The 23,954-nt window shown below is 42.4% G+C and overlaps 1 protein-coding gene across 2 annotated transcripts in view; it reads left to right on the top strand.

The window, feature by feature from the left end:
- TJP2 (tight junction protein 2) overlaps positions 1-23,954 on the top strand; it is a 117,002-nt gene that overhangs the window by 9,175 nt on the left and 83,873 nt on the right. For both annotated transcript variants that reach the window (XM_053923942.2, XM_024555193.3), the window contains one exon: positions 15,810-15,930. The gene's annotated coding sequence lies outside the window, so the exon portion shown is untranslated. Of the gene's footprint in view, positions 1-15,809; positions 15,931-23,954 lie in introns of those variants that run through there.

Genomic DNA, 23,954 nt, shown 5'->3' with positions numbered 1-23,954 from the left:
AAAAGTGCAAAGCCCCAGGGGGTTCTCTGTTATCCTTTGGGGGCACTTGTCATTAGCAGAGTGAAAGGATTTAACATCTGTGGTTGTGCACCAACTGCCCAGCTCTGCCTGGGACTTGCTGGTGTGGTCAGGAGCTGAGAGCAGCTGCCTGCTTTAGATGCTCCTGCTGTCCCCAATCCCTCTCAGCCGGTCGCACACTTTTCCATTCCTGCCTGGCCCCTGCAGGCCCTGGGTGTGATTCCTCAGGACTGGACAGACAGGAAGTATTTCACAATCCTGCTTCTGTGCAGACACAGCATCTCTGGAGTCCTACCCCCCCCCCCCCAGGTCCCATGATTCTTTAGGAGGACCCATAGGACTTCACATGTAGTTGTACTCACCACTGTGATTATTACAGTGAAGCCAGCAAGGGGAAAAAGCGCACTGAGTAAAGTCCGAGGAAACCAGGCACACGCTTCCAGCATCCTCTCCCAGTGGAGTCCCATAGGACATGCTTAATTCCAACATCAGTGAGTTGTGACAACATGTGAGAAATGTTGCTGACCAGGGAAGTTCATTAGACTCAGTGCCCATGGTTTGTTCTGGGGACTTAACTACTTTGGCATGCTCTGTGTAGTATGTACCCAACGTTCAGACTCCCAGAAGGAAGCAGGTGTTTATCATAAACTGCATTGTTTGTGCAAATAGTTTAGGACAGGGAGCCACTCTTGTCAGTCCTGGGAATGGTGGGAACCTTCCCAACATCCAGGTTCCCAGATGTCAGCCAAGGGCCAACCTTGTGAGCAGGCCTTTTGAAGGATGTTAACTCTTCTGCACACAGACAGGAATGAGAATGGAAAGAGAGGGTGGTGGTGGACACCGCACATTGGGGAAGGGTCTGTCCATGCAGCTGCTGAGGCTGTGCTGCAGGAACTTTGGTCCCTCTGACCAAAGCTGGGGGGTGGGGCAGAAGTGGCCTTGGGTTCTGCACTCAGATCCTGGTTTCAGGACAAGTGGCATTCCTTTACCACAGGGACAGAGAAGAAGGGCAAGTACACACTGGCAGAGGTCAAAGCCATGTTCATTCATGCATTCATTTCCTCTTAACGTGCACCGCTGATGGCTCTATTCCGCCAGGCACTGTGCCAGGTGCTAGGGATATGTGATTAGCCGAGCAAAGTCTCTGCCCTCATGAGACCCACGTTCTCCGGGGAGACAGTAAAGAGGCAATTGCATTTCATTGCAATGAGGACATGCTAAGGGCTCCAGGACCCCTACCGAGGCTCTGTGGGTATCAGCACGCATGAATTTTGTAACCTGGGTAGGAATCATACCTCCACTACTTATTACCTGAGTGGCTGCGGGCAAATAAGTTAGTCACTTGGTGCCTGAGTTTCTTCATCTGAAAACAAAGAATTTACATCTATTTCTTACGGTTAATGTAAGAACTCAACAGGGTAATACATGTACGATACTTACCTCAGTGGCTGGCACAGTGGACATGTGCGATAAATAATGGTGTGGTATCATCTCGGAGGGCTGTGTTAGCCAGAGGGAATGACATCTGCTATTCCCCAGTCTGTGCAGGGCCTCATGTCAGATGGCATCCGTGCCTCCCTCCAGCCCTGGGCTTACAGGTGCACCATGCTCCGCCTTCCTGCCAGCTGGCTCTGCGTACCAGTCTGAGAACACTCCTTGTTGTTTTTGCTTTTTTGGCTCTTGATGTTACTTTTCCCTCTTTCGGAGATGCCTCAGATCCTTTTGTCAGTTTGTTATTGAGACCTAACTCAAGAACCTGTTCTGTGAAGGCTTTGTGAAGCCAAGATCCTGGGACAGAGCTGTCCTCTCTCTCCTTTGTCCTGGTCCTGTTCCGTGGTCACACATCTCTCTTACAGCATGATGGGCTGCAGTTAGTCGTCACTTCATTTGCTGGGTGATTCTCTCGGACAGAGATGGTTTGGTATTGTTCATATGTCCAATGCCAATCAGAGTGTTTGACAGGGAGCTCAGTGGTTGTCCGGGCAGGGAATGAATGAATTAGTATTAGGTTGCACTAGAAAACTCAACAGGAAATGGATGCAATGTCAGCAGCATAGGTCTCTGCCTTCAGAGTAGAGCTTGCAGTCTAGAGGCAGAGACAGGTGATAAACAGGTAAACACACATATATAATTAGGTACTGAGAAGTGACTCAAGGAAAACAGTGTGGCCCAGCAGCAGGTACGAGGGGAACTGGAACAGGGAGAAGTGGGAGGTCCAAACGACGATGCCCTGGGCAGTGTGCAGTTACCTTCTGGAGGCTGGAAGGACTGGTCAGGCGGGGGGCCACACCGGGACTCCTCCAGAAGGTGGGTCAAAGGTTACTAGTACCTCAGCTGCCAAAGGGCAAGGGCCACCAGGAGATCTGAGTGGACCCTTGGAAGATCAAAATGGTCCACTTGGGAGCATAGAAAAACTGGGGTTTTGCATATATTCATTCAATATGATTCTTTCATAGCCTTAACAAGTAGGTGCTATTATCCCCTGTTTACAGATGAGGAAACTGAGGCCCTGGAGAGATTCAAAGACTTGCCCAGGTCACACAGCTAACTGTGAAGCTGGGATTCAAATGCAGGCAGCCTGGTTCTGGGGTACAGGACCCTAATTAGCCAGTACACCTTGAGGACTCTTACTTATGAAGTGACCCTCATGTTACTGGGTACCTCTTGCATGCTGGTTCCTGAGCAAGGAGGGCACTAGAGTACAAACATTATGTGCCATCATTCCTACCATTTAGGTCACCACAGAATACTGAGGGAGACAGACCTTCCAAAACGTGATTTTTTTAATTGACGTGAAGTCAATTAAAATTTACTGAGACTAACAAGAAACTTGCCTTGCCTTCTTTTACCTGTAGCGCATTGAACCAGTGGCAGAGGGCATGTTTTGCTATTTCAAAGGTGTCTGGTGGCTGAACTGCTCAAACAAAAAATGTATATTGTTTAGGGTATAAGTGGGCTGACTCATTAAGTTCAAATTCACTATTTATTTTTATAAGAGTTTATAATATAATGAGAATGACGAAATGATGGTAACAGGCATCCTAAAATATATGATACTTTCAAGCTGTAATTTGAGAAAAAAATAGAACCACTTATATAAAAGAGTTGTTTTAAACTGAAGATAAATGTAGATAATTTAGAAATATTTTATAGAAAAATATAAAACGAAATGACTTAAGAACCTGTGACTTTTTTTTTCTTAAAGTTTTTTTTTGTTTATTTTCAGAGAGAGGGGAAGGGAGGCAGAAAGAGAGGGAGAGAAACATCAATGTGTGGTTTCTCTCACGCTCCCCCTACTGGGGTCCTGGCCTGCAACCCAGGCATGTGCCCTGACTAGGAATCGAACCAGCGACCCTTTGGTTTACAGGCTGGTGCTCAATCCACTGAGCACCAGCCAGAATTTGTGGCGTTTAAGGGCCTGGACCATTAGGATCGTGTGGAAGTTCAGTGACTCTAGGAGCTAACTCACTTCTGTTTTCTGGATGAGGGTGTGCAGGGGAAAACCCAGCCTATGAGGGGCAGGATAAGGAGGACAGCGACCCCTTGGTGGGAAGCTTGCTTGGTGATTCCCACCAACAGTGCACAAGGTTCTCTTTTCTCCACATCCCCACCAAAACTTGTTATTTGTGGGTTTATTGAGGACAGGCACTCTGACAGGTGTCAGGTGATACCTCGTTGTGGTTCTAATTTGCATTTCTCGGACAATTAGTGACATTGAGCATCTTTTCATAAGAGTATTGGCCACCTGTATGTCCTCTTTGGAGAAGTGTCTGTTTAGGTCCTTTGCCCATTTTTTAAATTGGATTGTTTGTTCTTTTGGTGTTGAGTTCTTTATAAATTTTGGATATTAATCTCTTATCAGATATATCATTGGTGAATATGTTCTCTCATTCAGTAGGTTGTCTTTTCATTTTGTTTATGGTTTCCTTTGCTGTGTAAAAACTTTTTAGTTTGATGTTCCATTTGTTTATGTTTTCTTTTGTTTCCCTTGCCTGAGGAGATGTTGCTATGGGAAATGGGTGAGATTTTACTGCCTATGTTTTCTTCTAGGATTTTTATGGTTTTGAGTCTTACATTTAAGTCTTTAATCCATTTTGAGTTTATTCTTGTGCATGGTGTGAGAAGGTTGGTATACTTTCATTTTATGCATGTTTCTGTCCAATTTTCCCAAGAGCATTTATTGAATAGACTGTCTTTACCCTACTGTATATTCTTGCCCCCTTTGTCAAATACTAATTGACTGTATTTCTGGGCTCTCTCCTCTGTTCCATTGATCTGTATGTCTGTTTTTATTCCAGTACCATGCTGTTTTGATTACTATACCCTTGTAGTACAGTTTGATATCAAGGTAGCACGATTCCTCCAATTTTATTCTCCTTTCTCAAGATTGCTGTGTCTTTATGGGTTTTTTGTGGCTCCACATACATTTTTGGATTATTTGTTCTAGTTCTGTGACATATGCCAGTGGTATTTTTGATAGGAATTGCACTGAATCTATAGATTGCTTTGGGTAATATGGACATTTTAACATTGTACTTTAACAATGTTAGTTTTCCTATCCATGAGCACAGTGTATGTTTCCATTTATTTGTATCTTGTTTGATTTTTTTCTTTGGTGCAGGTCTTTTACCTCCTTGGTTAAATTTATTCCTAGGTATTTTATGTTCTAGATTCAATTGTAAATGGGATTGTTTTCTTAGTTTTCCTTTCTGATAGTTTATTATTGGTGTATAAAAGTGCAACTGATTTCTGGATATTTATTTTGTATCCTGCTACTTTACTGAATTTATCAGTTCTCTTAGTTTTTTGGTGGAATCTTTAGGGTTCTCTATATACAGTTTCATGTCATCTGCCAATAATGACAGTTTTAGTTCTTCCTTTCCGATTCAGATACCATTGTAGATTGTCCAGTGTGTTGGCATCTAGTTGTATGTAGTAATTTTTGCTTTTAACTATCATGTGGCAGAGGTTAAAAATCTGGAAAAATTATAAGGGAGAACCTCCCTAGTTGGTGAGTACCACCTGAGCTGGGCTCCAAGACCCTATGTTCCTCTCTTTTTTAAAAAAAGATTTTATTTTTAGACAGAGGGGAAGGAAGGGAGAAAAAGAGGTAGAGAAATGTTGACATAAAAGAAGTAGCCACCAGCTGCCTCCAGCATGCACCCCTATGAGGGGCTGAACCTGCAACCCAGGCATGTGTCCTGACCAGGAAAAAAACCAGGGACCTTTTGCTTTGTGGGATGATTTCCAGCCAACTGAGCCACAAGGGTCAGGGCTGTTCTCCTTTTTAAGGGTTTCTGTCACTCACTCCAGTCCCTGGGTCCCTATGCCTTTCAGCCAGCCTGTTTCCAGTCTCTGTTTTTCCTACAAAACCACTTGGCCTTGGACTTCTCCGGTTCTTTCCCTGTGTGTTGGATGAAGTTGTAGCTGCAAGGGAGGGTTAAGTTTCAAGTGCACCTTGTACTTGCCTGCAGAGAGGTGAGGATTGAGGAAGAATTCTTGAAGAGGTATTGGGAACAGAAGGACAGATGGGAGAGATGGGAGGAAGGTAGGGAAGAGATGAGGAGATGCCATCCTTGATGAGTATACCTCATCTCATTTATTATTAAAACCACCCCTGGGGTGGGGTCTTATTCCAGTTGTACAGAGGACAAAAGAGGTTCAGAAGGGTCAGGTAACTTGTGCAAGGCCACAGGTGTTACTGAGCAGAGGTGGGACTCAAAGGAAGCCTTCCCATTTAACCACAGCTGTCGTTCCCTAAGTCACACATAGAGTTGGTTTGCTTGGGCACCAGCTGTGAAGGGAAGGGGCTCTTCTGGGCTACAAGGGCTGGAATCTAGGAGAGCCACAACTAATCTTCTTGAACTCTTTAATAATTCTTTTACATCATATAGCCTGTCCTTCTTACTGTGTTCTGATGGGTCACCTGAGTAGTGAATATATAAGTATATATTATATATCAAGGTATTAAGTCAGGGAATGAAATGACTTGCATAAAGTCATCTGGTTTATTTGTAGTAGAGCTTAAAAAGAAAGAGACAAGTAGCTGTTTTCCTGCCTCTCCTACTTTTAGTAAGGCTTTTTCCAGCTCCCTGAAAAGCAGACCACACCCTGTAAAATAGCCTGTTTGTGGCATTAGTTCATTTCCACTTTTATAGTTCTAAAGCACAGGAGCCATTAAAATACCCAGTGGAGAAGGATGCCCATTGTTTACCTCTGACAGAAACAAAGTAGAAATAATCAGTTCAAAGAGAACGTCAGTCTGGCCTATGAATTTTTATGTACTGTTTAAATCATTCAGACACAGATTTTGAGCATCCGGCATTAAAAGACATTTCGGATCATGAATTAAATTTTTTTAAAAAATAGCTAAGTAATTTTTAATCAGAGAGTTGCCATTGCAAAGAACTTCTAGAACTCAGGTAATTAACCAAATTAATGCATATTTCTAAAGAACTTCTAGAATTATAAAGAAAATGCCATATGATTACATATCTGGATGGGATATTTTGATTGGTTCCCCCCCCCCGTGTTATTGTCCTTATGTAGAATTATGAAGGAGTTCATACAAAGATGACAATTTAAAAATATGAATAAATAAATTAGGAAACCAAACAATCTCATTTATGGGAGAAAAGCAGATCTTTCTAATTATCTGCTGAGGCAGAATTCTTTTCCTAATGAAAGACGCAATTTTAATTTTGTACAAGATCATCGCTAGGAACCAGTTTGTGAGAGTTGTATGTTAAATGCATAAAAAATTCTACAGAAAATGGAACTTCAAAACATGCCATTTCCAAAGTATTGTGTCACTTTCACTGTAGTAAAACAGCTTCCAGGGGGTAACAAGTCTAACTGGATATTTTTTCTTAGCTCTGGCTTCATTGCTTATTTGAGAGGATTGTATAGTAATTTTCATCACGCGTCATTAGAAATACAATTTGTTAGAACAAAGCCTGTAGTGTAAGTATAATTACATCTTCCTGTGTGATTAAATGAGGGCTGTATTGGGGCTTTTCTCAGCCACGGCAGCTGTAGCCAACCGAGGTCAGCCCATAAAAGAATTCCTGTGACTAACTGGTACCAGTTGTTTGCAGCACAACCAGTGGGAGTAATAGTCATGAATGCTCTGGAAATGAAATACTCCCAATCCAAATGGTTTATCCCTTGTTTTCACCACTTGATTGTGGTCAGATTATTTGTACAATCAGGCCAAGTAAAGTGGGAGCTCTTAGTCTTTTGTTGTGGTTGGAACATAACTGGGCATTCATCTGTTTGGGCTGCTAGTCTTATATGTGGGGAAATTGAGGCTTAGGGAGCAGCTGAAGGGTTAGGCTACCAAGCTTTTAAGCTTTTTTTGCTCACATACTTCTATCTGAACATTGCCCTGTATATGACTTTATTAATTTATAAATTATACACCTTGATGTAATTTGATATATATTAGTTTTCAAAGTATGTATGAATTTTAAAAACATACTCAAACTAAAATTTTAATCAGTGAGAGAAAAAAAGGAAATAGGTGGTTGAATATTTTTTTCCACACCCCAAAGATTGTTGGTGTGTGCACCCCACTTTGGAGACCACTGATTTAGGTCATTCAGGTTGAAAGAAAATAAAAGAAAAATAAAATTTGCAAGTGAGGAAAGAGAGAATCTGTAGAGAATGTTCAAGATTTGGGGGTTGGGACAGGGCCCGGGACACCTACTGACTGGGTATCTAAGTTAACCAGAAGTAGTCCATAGTGACTCCCTCTTCTGTTTTGCTTCCTCTCTCTACAGGGGCTTGCTTAGACAAGGAGCAGTGTAACTCCTATAGCACATTGAGTAGGAAAAAATAGCTTGAGTAAGTAGGTCAGGGAGGTGTATAAGTCAGGACTCCTTCGGAGTGACAGAAATGTAACTAAAACCAAATTTCACAAAATAGGTGGATCCAGAAACTCAGTGTCATCACAGTTCCAGCGTACTGTTTTTTCATCCAGTGATGAGCCCTCTCTGCTAGAGGAGGAGCATGACTGCCGGCAGCCCTAACTCCTTTCAGCCCTGGTTAGCAACTCCAACGAGAGGGCATTTCTCTCTGAATGTTATATTTTCATCCCAGGGATGACTGGTCAACCCAGTCTAGGTCATGTGTACCATGGCCCATTAGGTGGGCCGCTGTGCTGGGCCATCCAACTGTACCCCACGGACATCGGGCCAGAAAGGTTATCAAAGCTGAGGGGAGGCACTTACAAAAAAGGGGAAGGGGGTGGGTTCTGTTCATTTCCAGACAATGTATTTTCATGCTAGCAGAGCTCACCCATGTTGGGTTCTAGAGGTATTCAAAATACAGTTACAACAAAAAACAATCCAAAACACATTTGATTCTCAATCTTTGCTATTGGCTCAAGCAAAGCGCTTATTACCATTTAGAAATGTGTTGCTATAAAATGACAACTGGACCTCCTTCATTTGTCAAAGTGCAGCCTTTTAAAGAGAGGTTTTTTGTAGAATGAGTAAATCTGCTTCTGATTTTAGTTCATCCAGTGGCACACAGGCTTTTTGGACCAATTATTAGCAGACCTTGAGATAAATCACCTCCTGCGCCATTAGTACTTGAAGGGTTATTGGCCTCAAAGATTTATGTGCAGATTAATCGGGGAGTGTACCTTTGACTGCTGTGTTTAGAAACACAGTTGTCCTGCAAATATTTTCATTAGCGCTTTATTCAGAATTCTTTAGCCTTATATAATACTGCCATGGCAGGGAAATCTGAGTGATCCTTTTCTTTATTTATCTGTGGTTTGGCCTCTGCCTGGCTGCCACCCTTACCCCCCACCTAGACTTTAACAGTCCTGGCTAGGGATCACAGAGCATCTAAAGGCACAGCGGCTTCCAGCTTCCAGCATTGCAGATTGCTTCAGCTGCTTCAGCTGAACAGTGACGCAAATTTGCAAGACCTTGTAGTGCGAGAGAGAGACAAGATGAGGTACAAAAAATACATGGCTATTCTGGAAGCAGCAGTTGGCATCACCCCTCTTAACAAAAGAGAACTTCTACCTGAGAGCAGAAGACATGTGAACCTTTGGAAGCACCCTGGGTAAGCAGAGGAGGCCAGAAGGTGCGTGGTGGGTGTTCAGGGGCCCGGATGGAGAAGAGGGTCATCTCTGTCATACGGGCAATAAATGCTGAGTTCTTCATTGAGGACTTGGCAGCTGTAGTCTTCCCATACGGATTTAAAAAATAGCCAGCAATGAAATTAATGGTAATAATACTCTAGAAAATTCCTGGTGTGATAGTCTAGAGCTGATTTTTACATCCAGATATTTTAATTTTCTGATTTTGAAAATTTCCCCCAGGGTCTAGCAATGTAAATGTGCCTTATTTTTGATTCTACAATCCAAGTATTTCTCTGACTAAAGTGTATATGTAGACTATGTTTCAGGCAAATACTTTTCTTGAAACAGCAGTTTTTATTTTACATCTTTTTCTAAAGCCCCACTGTTTTACCCTGTTGAAGAAGGGTTTAGACATTTTTTTCTTCATGATTAGAGGCTTCAGTCCTGCCTTTTCCCCCAGAAGTCCCTCTCTTGTAGCGTTTGCACATTGAAGAGAAGCTTACTTTAAGGTGCCTGTGTGGTGGTATGTTTAGAGACTGAATTTAATTTTCAAAACTGAGTGAGCCACACATTGGAACCCACCCAAGGATCAACTCAAGGTATCTGTGTAACTAATAATATTTCTTTTTAAAAAGTAGGAAGTCACTACTTTAAAGAAATAATATATACAATTTACATTTATTATGGAAGATTTAGAAAATACAGAAAAATAAGGGGGGAAATCACCCAAAGTCCAATATCCCTAAGGTAATTACTATAATTATTTAGGTTCTCAATTGGGGTGTGAGGGTGTGGTGGGGGTGTGGTGGCGGCGTAGGGATTTGCCCCCCAGGGGACATTTGCCAGGGTCTGGGCACGTTTTTCTTACATCTTTGGCGGGGGGTCGGTCTACTGATGTGTGGTAGGTAGAGGCCAGAGACCTTAAAATGGACAGGCCAGTCCCCTACTACAAAGAATTATCCGGCCCCAAATGTCAGTAGCGCTGTTGTTGAGACATGTGATTTAGGTAGATTTTTTTCCCCGTCTGTCAAAGGTAGTTTTTATCAGAAATAAATGAGATAATTCTTTCAGAAATTTTAGGAATGCTTTAGATTGGAATCCCAAGACAGCATCATTATTATTACTACTGTTACTGCCATGGTACTGTTCTCGTAAAAAGTGAAAGGAGCCCGGGCTGGTGTGGCTCAGCGGGCTGAGTGCTGGCCTGCGAACTGAAAGGTTGCCTGTTGGATATGCTGTTGGGGTGTGGGCCTGGCTTGTGGGCTGTGTCCCCATCTGTGAATGGCAACCAATTGCTGTATCTCTCCCACACTGATTTTTCTCTCCCTCTTTTTCTCCTTCACTTCCCCTTTCTCTGAAAATAAGTAAATAAAATCTTTTAAAAAATAAATAGAAGGAGCTCTGGCTGGCGTGTCCCAGTGGATTGAGTGCTGGCCTGCGAATGGCAAGGTTGCCAGTTGTTTCCCAGTCGGGGAAGGGGCGGGGGTTGCAGACCAGGTCCCCAGTTTGGGGCCTAGGAGAGGCAACTGATCACGCATCTCTCGCGTATCGATGTTTCTTTCCCTCTCTTCCCCTCTCTCTAAAAATAAATAAGTAAAATCTTTTACAAAAGGTAAAAGGAATTGTTTATATCTGTGGAGGAGACCAGAGACATGTGGTGACTCTAGGAGGGTCCACGTGGGTTACGGTTCTTTACTGGGAACTATAGAAAACGTTGTAAGGATGAAATTGTGATTGTTCAGGTAGCCCCTAGAGACCGGACACGCTGTAACCCTGGACCTTTGCCCTAGAATAATGTGATGAGAGCTGGAAGAGTGGTTTGTCAGGGACGCTAAACAGATTTCATACAGCGCACCAGAGCCAGTTGGTATGTAGGCTGCTTAGAGTGTCAAGTTTGGGAGGACCCCGAAGCCAAGTCTGGGCTTAGCAGGAAGGAAATGTCTCGACAGATGAGGACATATAATTGGAGAACCAGAGAGCTGCAACATGTGGCCTGTATATTTTACCATTCCTTAATTTTTGTTTAGCCATCAAATTTTACAAGTGTGAGACTTGGCCTCATTTGAGTCATGATCGAGGGCTTGGCCCCCAGACAGCGGCTGGATGCTCATAGTTTCTGGCTCAGGGTCATTCATCAAGGGACTCACCCTAACTAAACAAACTCACATGATTCAGATGGGTGGATTGCCAAATTATTCATGTCTGTTTGGAGATAACCTTTTCCAGCATTTTCAATGAGTAAGTGTCCTAGAACCATCTCTGCTTCTCCTCATTTCCCCAAGTCAAGCCAAACAGAAGTCTAAGTGTTCATTCCATCATGATCCTTACTAAGGGCAGGGGAATGTTCCTTTTTTTTTTAAAGAGAACATTCCCTTAGCAGCACTGTACCACAGGACAACAGGGTCTTCCTTGTATCCTTCGCTAAGCAGGAAGTCAGGTCACCCTTCTGGATATGCTAGGATGGGTTATCTTCTGCTTTCATTTTATTAATCAGTTCTAAATCTTTCAGAGGCACCTTCATATCTTATTTTTCAAACTTGAATGTACATAAGACTCGGTCTGTTAAAATGCAGATTTTAGTTTTGTAGTTACAGTGGGGCCTGAGACTCTGCATTTTAATATGCTTCCAGGTGATGATGTCAGCTCAGATGAGGCCAATGGATCATCCAGATGATGCTAATGGTTCAGACCATGAAGCGCTCTTTGCAGAGCAAGCAGCTATAGGAATGCTTTTCATCACAGCCTTGACCTTGAACTTTAAGATCTTCCTAAGGTCTTTGAGTCCCAATACCTCCCCTCCCTGCAGTTAGAGATCTCGGTGGTAAGAAAGTAGACAGTTGGCTGTGCTTCTGCAGAGGGGAATCTGCCCATGAGCATTTCTGTTGGGCTGAGGGAGTAAATAGTGAAGCCAATATTTTTTCCAAGAATACTATCTCTTTCATTCTTTTTAAGAAGTGTTCTGAGTACTACAATATGCAGTAAGTCCGCACTTAATATCATAGATAAGTTTTTGGAAACTGCAACTTTAAGCGAAACTATGTGTAACAAAACCAATTTTACCGTAGGCTAATTGACATAAACAGGAGTTAAGTTCCTTTGGCATATTTCTGGTCACAAAACATTACCAGACTTGCCCCGACTAGGTGGCTTAGTGGGTTGGAGGGTCATTCCGTGCACAGAAGGGTTGCAGTTTCGATCCCTGGTCAGGGCACATGCCTAGGTTGCAGGTTATAGGAGGCAAGAGATCGATGTTTCTCTCTCACATCAATGTTTCTCTGTCTCTCTCTCTCTCTCCCCCTTCCTCTTTCTAAAAAAAAAAAAAACTACGAGACTTCTCAATAATGATCTAAAATTCTTCTAATATTGTACTAAACATTGAAATAAATGTGAACTATCCAGACATTTAAGAGAGATGAATAACAACAAGATAATTCTTTTCTAATCTGCTGGCTCTAGTTCAGGGTCACTGGTGGCCACAGCCCATCCCAGCAACTCGGATTGCAAGGTGGGAACCCACCCTGGACAGGACGCCCTTTCATCGCAGGGCCACCCACACCCACATGCACTCAGACTAGGACAATTGAGACGTGCCATTCACCTTGCATGCATATCTGTGGGATGTGGGAGGAAATGGAAGGAAACCAGAGTCCCCAGGGAAAACCCATTTAGACGTGGTGAGAACATGCAAACTCCAAAAAACAGAGGCCCTGACTGGGAATTCATTTTTTAAAAAAAATTTTTATTTCTCTATTTTTAGAGAGAGGGGGAGGGAGGGAGAAAGAGAGGAAGAGAAATATTGATGTGTGAGAGAAACATCAATCGGTTGCTTCTCAAATGTACCCTGACTGGGAACTGAACCTGCAACCCAGGTTTGTGTCCTGACCTGGAATCGAACCAGTGACCCTTCGCTTTGTGGACGATGCCTAACCAACCAACCAAGCCACACTGGTCAGGGCAGATTTGATTTTTGAGAAAATCAACATTATAACGAAACCAGATTGAAAGAAATGACTTTACTTCAGGACCTGCTGACCTTGTAATACTTCATAGAATTCAACAGCAGCCACTTTTTCATTTTAAAAATATAATTGGGACCCTGACTGGGTAGCATCCTTCCCATAGTTGGTTAGAGCGTCCTTCTCATACGCCAGGGTTGCGGGTTTGAACCCTGGTCTCAGAGCACATACAAGAATCAACCGATGAAGCATAAATAAATGGCAAACCCATGTTTCTCTCCCCCTCTCTCTCCCTCCCTTTATTTCCTGCTCGCACTCCACCTTCCTCTCTCAAATTAAGAAAAAAAAACATAATTAGATGTCAGGTCATGATTCAGTTTTCAAAACGTCCTGGAATTCATTTGGTACCAACTTTCTTCTCCTTTTGTACTTTTTCTTGTCTGCCAACAGGGCTGTGCCTGGCCTTACACTCTGCAAACAGTACAGTCCCGTGATAAGCCCAAACCACCAGCTACCAACCAACTGGCTGAATGTTGCAAATTCCCAGAAGCTCAGATTGAAGGGTTTATAAATATGTGCATATTTACTCCACTGCCTGGCACATAGTAGGTGTGCAGCAAACATTTGCCCATGCTTACTCTGTTTTAGTGTAGTCACAAGTGAAGAAAAGAAATACATGAACAAGAAATTGACACCCAAACACAGAAATGCTGAGCTGCCTATGGATTTTCCTTATAAAATTTTGTAGTTTTCTAGCTCTCAACCATGTTACCTGAGAGTCATTTTACATATTTGTTGATACTGTTGCAAACCAAGAATGTAATTGAGTTCTTCCTGCCAAGTTTTTTCTTTTTTTTAAAGTTTTTTAAAAAAAGATTTTATTTATTTATTTTTAGAGAGAGGGGAAGGGAGGGAGAGAGGAAGAGAAACATCGATGTGAGAGGGAAACATCAGTCGGTCGTCTCTTGCATGTGCCCCAGTCAGGGACCGAACCCACGACCTAGGCATGTGCGCTGACTGAGAATTGAATCGGCAGCCTTTTTCCCTGAGGAATGATGTCCAACCAACTCAGCCACGCTGGTCAGGGCCCAAGTTTTTTCTTAATTAAAAAGTGGCTCTAGTCAGGTGTACATTAGAAATGGCTGCTTGTTATCGGTGGTTTGTACACATGTCAAAAACCTCAGGAATATTATAAAGGAAAGGGAAAAGGAGGGTGTCATAGAAGTGCAGAAAATGGATTTAATTAAAAGGCAAGCCAGTTTAATAAAAGAAGCATGCTGTCTTTGGAGCTGATACCTGTAGAAAAAGTTCATGTTAAGGCCAAAAGCATAACCAAGCCCATCTTGATTTGCTGGCCATTTATTTATCTTTGGAAGTAATAAAAGAAACCGTGTACGGGGCGGGCTCTGATCCTGTTGCTTGCTCTGTAGGATGGCCAGATGGCCTCGCTTTAGCCAGTGCCTGTATTTCCTGCTGGTCCTTGGAGAAGGGAAATGTGTCCCCTGCCTGTACAAATAAAATCGACAAGATCTTTTCTTTCTCTTTCATTGTGTGGGGAGTGTTTTGCACACATGGCACAATACCACTTTATCTAGCAAGCAGAAGAGTAGGCGCAGAAGTGGTGAGGCGCCACATTCTTCCTCCCACTGGAAGAGTTGTCTGCGACTGCCCTGCGTGAGGCCGCGAGGGCTGGCCCCCACCCCCTGCCCTGGAGTGAGCTGCTTTCCTGGTGCTGTCGGGAAGGCACGTGCAGGATTACACAAATGCCCAGAAGGGCTCTTTCTTGGATGTTCTTAGGATAAGGTGTAAAGAGGGAAAGTATTTGCCCATATTTGTCTTTTCTACTTGCGGGCAAACCACACACATAAAGATGAACCAGTGTTAATAAATGCTGTGAAAAACGAATTCCCATTTAGTTGAAAATGTTTTCTCTACAGTATAAAGCGGTAAATTTTATGTAAAGTGTATTTTACCACAATTAAGAGAAAAGTTTTCTCTAAATATTTTCGTACCTGCTGAGTATTTTTCTTTAACCTGAAAAGTGAATTTTTATAAGATCTTGTCCCTCAGGATGACCGTCAGGTGGGTTGAGGGTGCCCAGTTTTACATGGGCACTCATTTTCTCCAGCTTTCGAAGACTGAAAACATTAGGGTCAGCCGTTCTGTTTCTAGATATAGATCTGAAAAAATGGAAATGTCCACGTAAACACTTGTGCATGCCTGTGCATAATACCCAACAGTGGAATCAACCCAAATGTGCATCAGCTGATGAAGCGATAAATGCAATGAGATGTATCTATGCAATAGAATATTATTTGGCCATATAAAGGAGTGAAGTTTTGCTACATGCTACAACACAGATGAAACTTGAAAACATTATGCTAAGCAGAGGATGCAGGCACGAAAGATCATACATTATATGAGTTTATTTATATGAAATCTCCAGATGAGGTATAAATCTACAGAGGCAAAAATGAGATTGGGGGTTGCTTAGGGCCAGGATGTGAAGAGGAGAGGGAATTAGAGGATGGTGGGTGGTATCTAAGGGGTTACTTTTTTGGAAATAGTGAAAATGTTCTAAAATGGGTCGCAGTGCTGGTTGGACAACTCTGTGAATATACTAACAGCCACACTGTAAATGGGTGAATTGTATAGTAGGTGAATTTCAGCGCATTTCTCAAGATCTTAGAAAGCTGGGAATGACCGTGTTGGATTTTTAACAACACTGTGTTTTTCAGGGTGCGGAGTACCACATTATTGTCCTCTCCCTGTGAGTGGGACTGGCACCCCAGCTACACCTCCTGCCACAGGTGCTCCCCGAGACACAGACTTCCGCTGGCGGACAGCCTGCTTCACCAGGTACTTGCTTTGCTTTGTGTGTGTGTGTTTCATCAATTTAGTAACAATCTTTCCCCCACCAAAATTTAATGTAAATTATTTCATATCCTTGAGGTCATCGAGGCCACCATTTTCAATGTTTCTAATAAAGAAATTGCTTAATATCAAAGAAAGTGTAATTATAACATCCTAGTTACCAAAGAACTAAAACATCTTGCCTGCATTTATGGTCTGAATTGATAAGTTTGGGTGAATGTTAATTGAGGTTCTTCCTGGCTAACGCATATTAAATTGAACTCCTACCAAGGCCTACCAAGGTGTTTTGATGTCTATGGCTATAGGTCATCCTAGTAGGAGACGTTTTTCTCATCATCTTTGAGGTAGCAGAATTATGTAAAAGAAATCAGTCACACGGGCTTCTAAAGATTAATTATGTACAAGCTTTTAGTGAAAGATTAAGAGCGAGTATTATCTATTTACTGATTCAATTCTAAGTACGAATTAAATGAGATTTACAAGGTATTAAATTTTATTTTGACAGATGCTGGGATGTATTTGTTCTTAGTTATACTTTAACCCCTGATTATAGACCGTCTGTGATGGCTGGCTGGAAGGCGGTTGGAATTTTTTCTGTGCACTTGTTTCGTCATTCCTGCCTAAGTCCTTGCTGAGGTGGATTCCCGCTACATGTCTGAGCTGGAGTTTAGTGGAAGGTGAATGGCACACAGCTGTTCAAATCCCAGTGGTCCTGCCTTCTGATTGTGTGACCTTGGACACATGTCTTAATTTCTCTGAGCCCCAGATCCTTCATCTGTATGTAACAAAGGGTGTTTATGTAAAGCTAAATGAGTTAACATACAGCAGGCACTGGGCACTTACCAAGGACTTTCTTGGAGTCTAGTTGTACAAATGGGGACACTCGAACGGGAAGGTCCTCAGTTTCCACTGATCCAACAGGGTTAGGGCTGCATTTGTTTATGAGATAGACCTCTATGGAGCTCTTAAAGGTTCCAAACACAGGCTCCAGATCCTAAGAGATTTCTGGGTAGGACCTATTGACCAAGTCAAATAAGTAGAGGGACAGCGTGGACTATGGCAAAGTGAGGTTGAAGCTGACACCATCAGTTGGAGGGAAGGCATTTTCTGGCTCAAGCAGAATCCCTCCTGACAAATACCTGCCTGGTTCTCATTTCCTGTGCTGGCAACCACACACCTGTCCACATCAGTTTGGTTTCCCAAGTCGGTGCCTTATTCCAAAGCTCTGAAGGCTGCCTTTCTCGGATGAACTAGCCTCTGGCAGTGTTGGGTGGCGAGGATTTTTTCCAGAGCACCCCACATCACCCTGGTCTCAGATCCAGCAAATATTTATTAAGAGCCTTTTATTTGCCAGGCACAGGGCAAGTTGCTTTCACCCGTATCACTCATCTTGTTTATCCTCAGAACAACCCTGAGAGGATTACCAGCTCCCTTTTGCAAATAAGGAAGCTGAGATTCAATGATGTTAAATGATTTCCCCAAGATTGCACAGCCCCTGACGGCCAAGTTCAGTGAGACTGCCATAATACTAGCTGGTTTCTGTACTAACTCTATAGAATTTAGAGACTGAACACCTAAACTCAGATAGTAAACAGGTTTTTCTCAAGGGCCAGTTCTAATCCATTGGTAGTGGCTGCCTGGAGTACGGATTCATAGGTCAAGTTTGTTGAGCAAGAATGTTGGGATCCATTAGCAATGCTGGGCATGGGTAGAGGAGGGTGCCTAAGAAGCTGCCCTTGACCTGAGGTTTCTGATCATTGGCCTCTACCTGTCCTGCCCTCCTTTTCAATCTCGGAGTCTGGGGAGCAATGTTTGCCTAGCATTTGTTTCTTGATACTTCAGGGGGCTTTATGACCACTTTTCTGACATGGCAAAATCATCTTCACCACTTTGCCTTCAGAAAGGATGCTAAGGCTTTGGGCAGAAACTCACTTCCTAACACGGATTCTCACTGTGAGGCAATTTAGGTGCCTTAGAGTTATCACCAAGTCATCCCATAACATGGGCTTAGAAAAAGTGAGTTGTAACTGAAAGCTTTAAAACTTTTACTTCCGTGCACCTGGGAGCCCCTCCACAGCCTTCTCTCCCTTAGGGGCTCCTTAGTCCCTAGTGATGCTTGAGGAGCTCACACCAGCAGCCAAAGCTCCTCATAGTGAATTGGAGAAACCCAGAACAGTAGTTCTTAAACTTGAGCCTCATCAGAATCACCTGGAGGGGTTATTAAAAAAAACCAGATTCCTGGGTTCCAACTCTAGAGTTCCTGCTTCAGTCAGTCTGGGGTGAGGTCCAGGAATTTGCGCTTCTACCAAGTGCCCAACAGGCTGACATTTCTGGTGTCCAGACCACACTTGGAGAACCACTAACATTTAACAGCTGCTTTAGAGCTGGGCTTGTTTGTACACGGTGTGTGTGGCCAGCATCCCTTGCTGTGGTGAAGAGGTTCTTCCACATTGAATGAGCATCTCACACAGCACTGCCTGAGGGAAATCTAGAGGAATATAAAGTCTTGTCCTGGGGGACATGGGACTCTAACTTGGAATCAGTAATTGCATTACTGTGTGGAAAGGGCTGCATGCACCCCTGATGGTGTGTGTGAGCAGAAGGCCTTAGGCAGTGACCAAGTGAGGGGAGGCCTCCTGTGGGAGGTGATATTTGAGAGGAAACTTGAAGGTGAAATATCGCTGGGCAAAGGGGAGAAGCAACTCGTGGAGAAGAGACTGGACATCAAAGGGCCTAGAGATGCTGGCCGCACTAGGGCTGGAAGAAAACTTTTGTGTTTGTGGTGAGAACCCCGTTGCAGTTCCAGTAATAACAACAAAAGCTTTATGTTTTTTATTTATTTATTTATATTTATTTTTATTACCACCTGTTAGAAGGGGAAGGGTTGGAGAGAAAGAGGAAGAGAAACATCAATGTGAGAGAGAAACATCGATCGCTTGCCTCCTGTACGCTCCCTGACTGGGGATCAAACCCACAACCCAGCCATGCGCCCTGACTGGGGATTGAACCCGCAGCCTTTCGGTCGATGGGATGACACTCAACCAACTGACCCACACCGGCCAGGGCAAAAGCTTTGTGTTTATTTGGGTGCTGTTATCTTACGGTTGGTACTGTGCTAAACATTTTACCTGCGTTGTCTTTATTTAATTCTCATACCCATGTTCTGAGGTGTCGGTCCAACTATAATTCCAATTTGTACTTGTTTTCTAGGGCTTAGGTATAAAAGTACCTCAAACTGGGTAGCTTACGCAATAGAAATTTATCATCTCAGTTCTGGAGGATCGAAGTCTGGTACCAAGTTGTTGGTTCCTTCTGTGGCTTATGGGGGAAGGATCTTTTCCAGCCTCTGTCCTTGGCTTGTAGATGGCTGTCTTAGTTCTGAGTGTCTCACTGGGTCTAAATTTCCCCGTTGTATAAAGACACCAGTCATTCCGGAGTAGAGACCACCCTAAAGACATCACTTTAACCTGATTACCTCTGTAAAGTAAAGACCCTATCTCCAAATAAAGTCACATTCTGAGGTGCTGGGGGTTAAGACTTCAACGTGTTGGTTTTTTAAAGTATATTTTGTTGATTACGCTATTACAGTTTTCTCAATTTTCCCCCTTCACCCCCCCCTGCCCTGAATCCCCCAACCCTCCAGCATTCCCCCGCCTTAGCTCATGTCCATGGGTTGTACGTACCAGTTCTTTGACTTCTCTGTTTCCTATATCATTTTTGACCTCTCCCCATCTATTTTATGCCTACCAATTATGCTTCTTATTCCCTGTACCTTTCCCACCATTCTTCCCCTCCCCCTCCCCACTGAAAACCCTCCATGTGATGTCCATTTCTCAGATTCTGTTCCTGTTCTAGTTGTTTGCTTAGTTTTTGTTTTCATTGCTTTTCTTAGGTTCATTTGTTGATAGTTGTGAGTTTGTTGTCATTTTACTGTTCATAGTTTTTATCTTCTTTTTCTTAGATAAGTCCCTTTAACACTTCATATAAAAAGGGCTTGGTGGTGATGAACTCTTTTATCTTCACCCTATCTGGGAAGCACTTTATCTGCCCTTCCGTTCTAAATGACAGCTTTGCTGGACAGTCAACATATTAATTTTGAGGATTCACAATACTGCACATAACACCATTTTACAGATCAAGAAATGGAAGCTCGGAGAGTTTAGACAAGCTGCCCAAATCTTATAGCCATTAGGCTGAATCATGGAAACTGGCCATTTTTATGGGTCAAAAACAGTCAAATAGTGGCAATGTCACAAGTTAAACCCACGAAGTAGAAGGACTGAGACTTTCTGAAACACAGGTCTTTCTGACTTCATAGCTGTGCCCTTTCGCCCAGTGCTTGACTGGCTTCTAGCATTTTTTTTGTTTCTTCAATGTTTCCTTGTGGTTCACTGGGAAAATCAGTGGTGTGGAGATTGGGGGACGAAGCTGCTAGCTAACCTTTTAGTTTGAGGTTTGTGAGTTTCTGAATAAGATATTCTTATATTACAGTGTTCTATCTTACATGTTTAAGAAGACTCTGGTGGCTGGTGGTGTGGTTCAGTGGATTGGGCGCCTGCCTGTGAAACGAAGCGTTGCTGGTTCAATTCCCAGTCAGGGCACATGCCTGGGTTGGGGGCCAGGACATCAGTTGGGAAGTGTGAGAGAGGCAACTGATCCATGTATCTCTTACACATTGATGTTTTTCTCCTCTTTCTTCCTCCCTTCCTCTCTCTCTAAAAGTAAATAAATAAAATCTAAAAAATGAAATAAAATATAAAGAAGACTGTGGAAAATTATGAAATGTTTAAAATTCATGAAAGAAATAGACTATATTTTTTCAAGATGATGTTCCATTTTGCTATTAAAATGTTAAAAACCTGTAAATCTGGGGTGAGGTGGAGGGATGGGGAGAAAAGGCATACAACCATAATTGAATAACAATAAAAATTAAAAAATATATATATGTCAAAAAAAAAAACCCTGTAAATACACAGGTTATCTAAGTATAGATGGCCTATTCTTTTTTTTTTTTTTAAGATTGTATTTATTGTTAGAGGAGAGGGAGGGAGAAACAGAAGGAAAGAAACATCAGTGTGTGGTTGCTCCTCACATGCCCCCTACTGGGGACCAGACTTGCAACCCAGGCATGTGCCCTAACTGGGAATTGAACCAGTGACCCTTTGGTTCACAGGTCAGCGCTTAATCCACTGAGCCACACCAGCCATGGCTATAGATGTCCTATTCTTAATTTCCTTTTCAAACCTGCCTAAGTGTTTGTAAAAAATATGAGCCTTGCATTTGTATTATAAGGACATTTACTTGGGATTTTTTTCAGCATTCAGGGATTTCAACAACTTAATTTCTAACCAGAGGGATTTTAGACTAGTGGTTTTGTCAGGGACCACACAATAGTTCCATATTTTCCTAAGTATTTAAAATAAAATAGCATTGCTTCAAATAATTGTCTATAGAGACTTTGTCATTTTAGCAATTCCAGCAGACTTTTGCCATGAGAAATTGGCACACAATTTAAGTGGAAGAAAAATAAAAATAGAATGAGTTTATTCTTACTTCCGAATGTTTTTGTTACAGTCTAACATGTTTTCCAAACAAAAATTAGAGTACATGGCTTACCCATGAAATCAACAAGACAAGCGTCGGCCCCCAGGCCTATCTCTGGAAATCGGAGGTGTCTGAACGCTTTAAGTATAGCACGCAGATGAGTAACACTCAAAGCTAGCTTCTGAAACACGAACGTAATTATCCTCCTGCAAGCTGAAGACAATCCAGAACCTCAGAATTAAAAGATGACTAGGGGATTGCGACTCTCCCTGCTTATTTTCCTTGCCACCACCTGCCCTTCTCTCCAACACCTTTCCCTCCACCTATTCCAGTCATTTCAGGGTCCAGGGACTGGTCTCAGGTACCTTATGGGCTTGGCACCGCACCACCTGAGCAAATCCTCGTGGTGTCCAGCGCTTCCCCGGCTGGGAGGTGCAGTCTAATTTGCAGTCAGCAGTCACAGTGCTCAGCGGCTGCCTGTGTTGGGCCCCTGGGGCTGGGGCTGGGTGGGGAAGCCTGTATGTTTCCCATGTAACCACAGAAAACTGAGGTAAAGAATTTGCAACTAGCTTCTGGTTGGGATGGGTGTCATCATTGGAGCCCTGATTTTGGTATGTTATCACATTTTTATCTGTTGAGTTGGTGACAGCAGTTTTCAGTTCAGCCAAATTTTTAATTTGTTTTCAGGTAATCTAGTTGTATAGTGAGATTAGACAAAACACCTTGGGTAGGATTTCACCACCTAATCATAAGTATAGTGCTATGTGAAATAATTATTGATTTTTGAGAACATGTAATTATTTTATTATTATTAGTGTTTGACATTGGTATTGTAATACAATTATTGATATTCAAAAAATCAAAAAAATATATAATTATTTTTATTTCAGATGGTAAGTCTGGTTACTAAAAGAACTCTGCCAACCCACTTTAAAAGAGGCTCCTTAGTATGTTAAAGTTAAATTTGTCTCTTCTGATGGCTTTAGCTCAGCAGAACACACACAGTAAGAAAAAGGGACGCTTTCTGAAGATTGAGAATAAGAATCAAAATACTTTATCAACTGGAAGGTGGCTCTAGCAGAGGCAGATAGCTAGGGTTTCTTCAGAAAAATAATAGAAAAATGCTTTATGTGATTTAGTGCACAGAATGTAAATCTCGAAGAGCTCTAGATCTCTTGGAAATAAATGTTGATGGATTTATTTAAAGACTTAGATAATAATTTTAAGAGTCAGGAAAAGCTGAAAGCCCCATATTCCTGAAATTGAATGAACGTTTCCACTCTTGTGTTATTCTTGGTCTCACGTCCCAGGTTAGCAGAGAGTTGGATGTACCTTTTGGAAGCCCGATTATGTTCCGTGTGGCTCCACGCCCTGCCTGCTTCTCTAGGAGTGGTGCAAATGAGCTCCATGCATCTTGGCCCCCAAGGACACAGCCAGGCGGGCTTTCCCAGACGTCATGGGACACAGATGCTCAGAGACCAAAATCAGCTGGCCCACTTGCACCATTTGTTCAGTTATTTCAACGTGAAAACACCCAGCAAGAAGCAAGGGGAAGGAAACTAGAGCACATTAATACAATTAGGTGGGGATACACATTGGACACAAGGGCCACCCTTGTGGAAGCCTGTGCCTGCAGTGTTCACATGCCCTGTGTCTCTGCGGTGTCTGCTTTCCCCGAAGAGGGTGCGCTCACAAAGACCGGAGTTGAGGTTGAACGAGGCTCTCAGCAGACAGAAGGTATCTGAGGCCAACTCATGCTTGCTCTGTAAGAGGAATGCAGGGCAAGAACGCCTGGCCGATGGCTCACCAGCAATCTGTGTTTTATCTGTGTTTCGGCACACAGGATATTTGGGGCTAGCTTTGGACGTATTGGGTGTCACCAGTGGGTGACCAATTTAGGGATGACATAGCTATCAATCTGGAGGTGACATGAGCTGAGCTTTATATGATATTAGTATGTTATTAAATAGAAAATATTTATCACTAACAATAAAATGATAAGTTATATAATATTTTATATTGGCATATCTAAAATATAATTATACATGAAGTGTTTATTAAATTAAGTATAATTTATAACTATGATTACTATTTAAGATTTACTTTCTCCTCCTGTCTCATTCTATTTTTAAGTAACACTGTCATTTGTTTCATTCTTTTCATCTATATTTAACACACAAATGCTCCAGTTGTTGTTGACCTTTAACACATCTCACAGTTACTAACTTACTATCTACATGAGATACATCTTATAAATTCTGCCTAAGTCTCACAAGCTACTTGCTTCCTCATTATCACTGCAAAATAAACCTTACAAGTTTCATACATCTGATTTTTTTCTTGTCCCCTATACCAATTGTGAAAAGAATTTTAAATACAAGAATTTATTTAGCAGGTTATAGTGCTATATTCATACAAATGGAATATTGTACGGGTAAAAATGATGCTATAGCTCTATATATTGC

The sequence above is a fragment of the Desmodus rotundus genome, chromosome 1 (genome assembly GCF_022682495.2).
Source record: "Desmodus rotundus isolate HL8 chromosome 1, HLdesRot8A.1, whole genome shotgun sequence".
NCBI lineage: Eukaryota > Metazoa > Chordata > Mammalia > Chiroptera > Phyllostomidae > Desmodus > Desmodus rotundus.
This window is presented reverse-complemented; position numbering and strand designations above follow the sequence as displayed.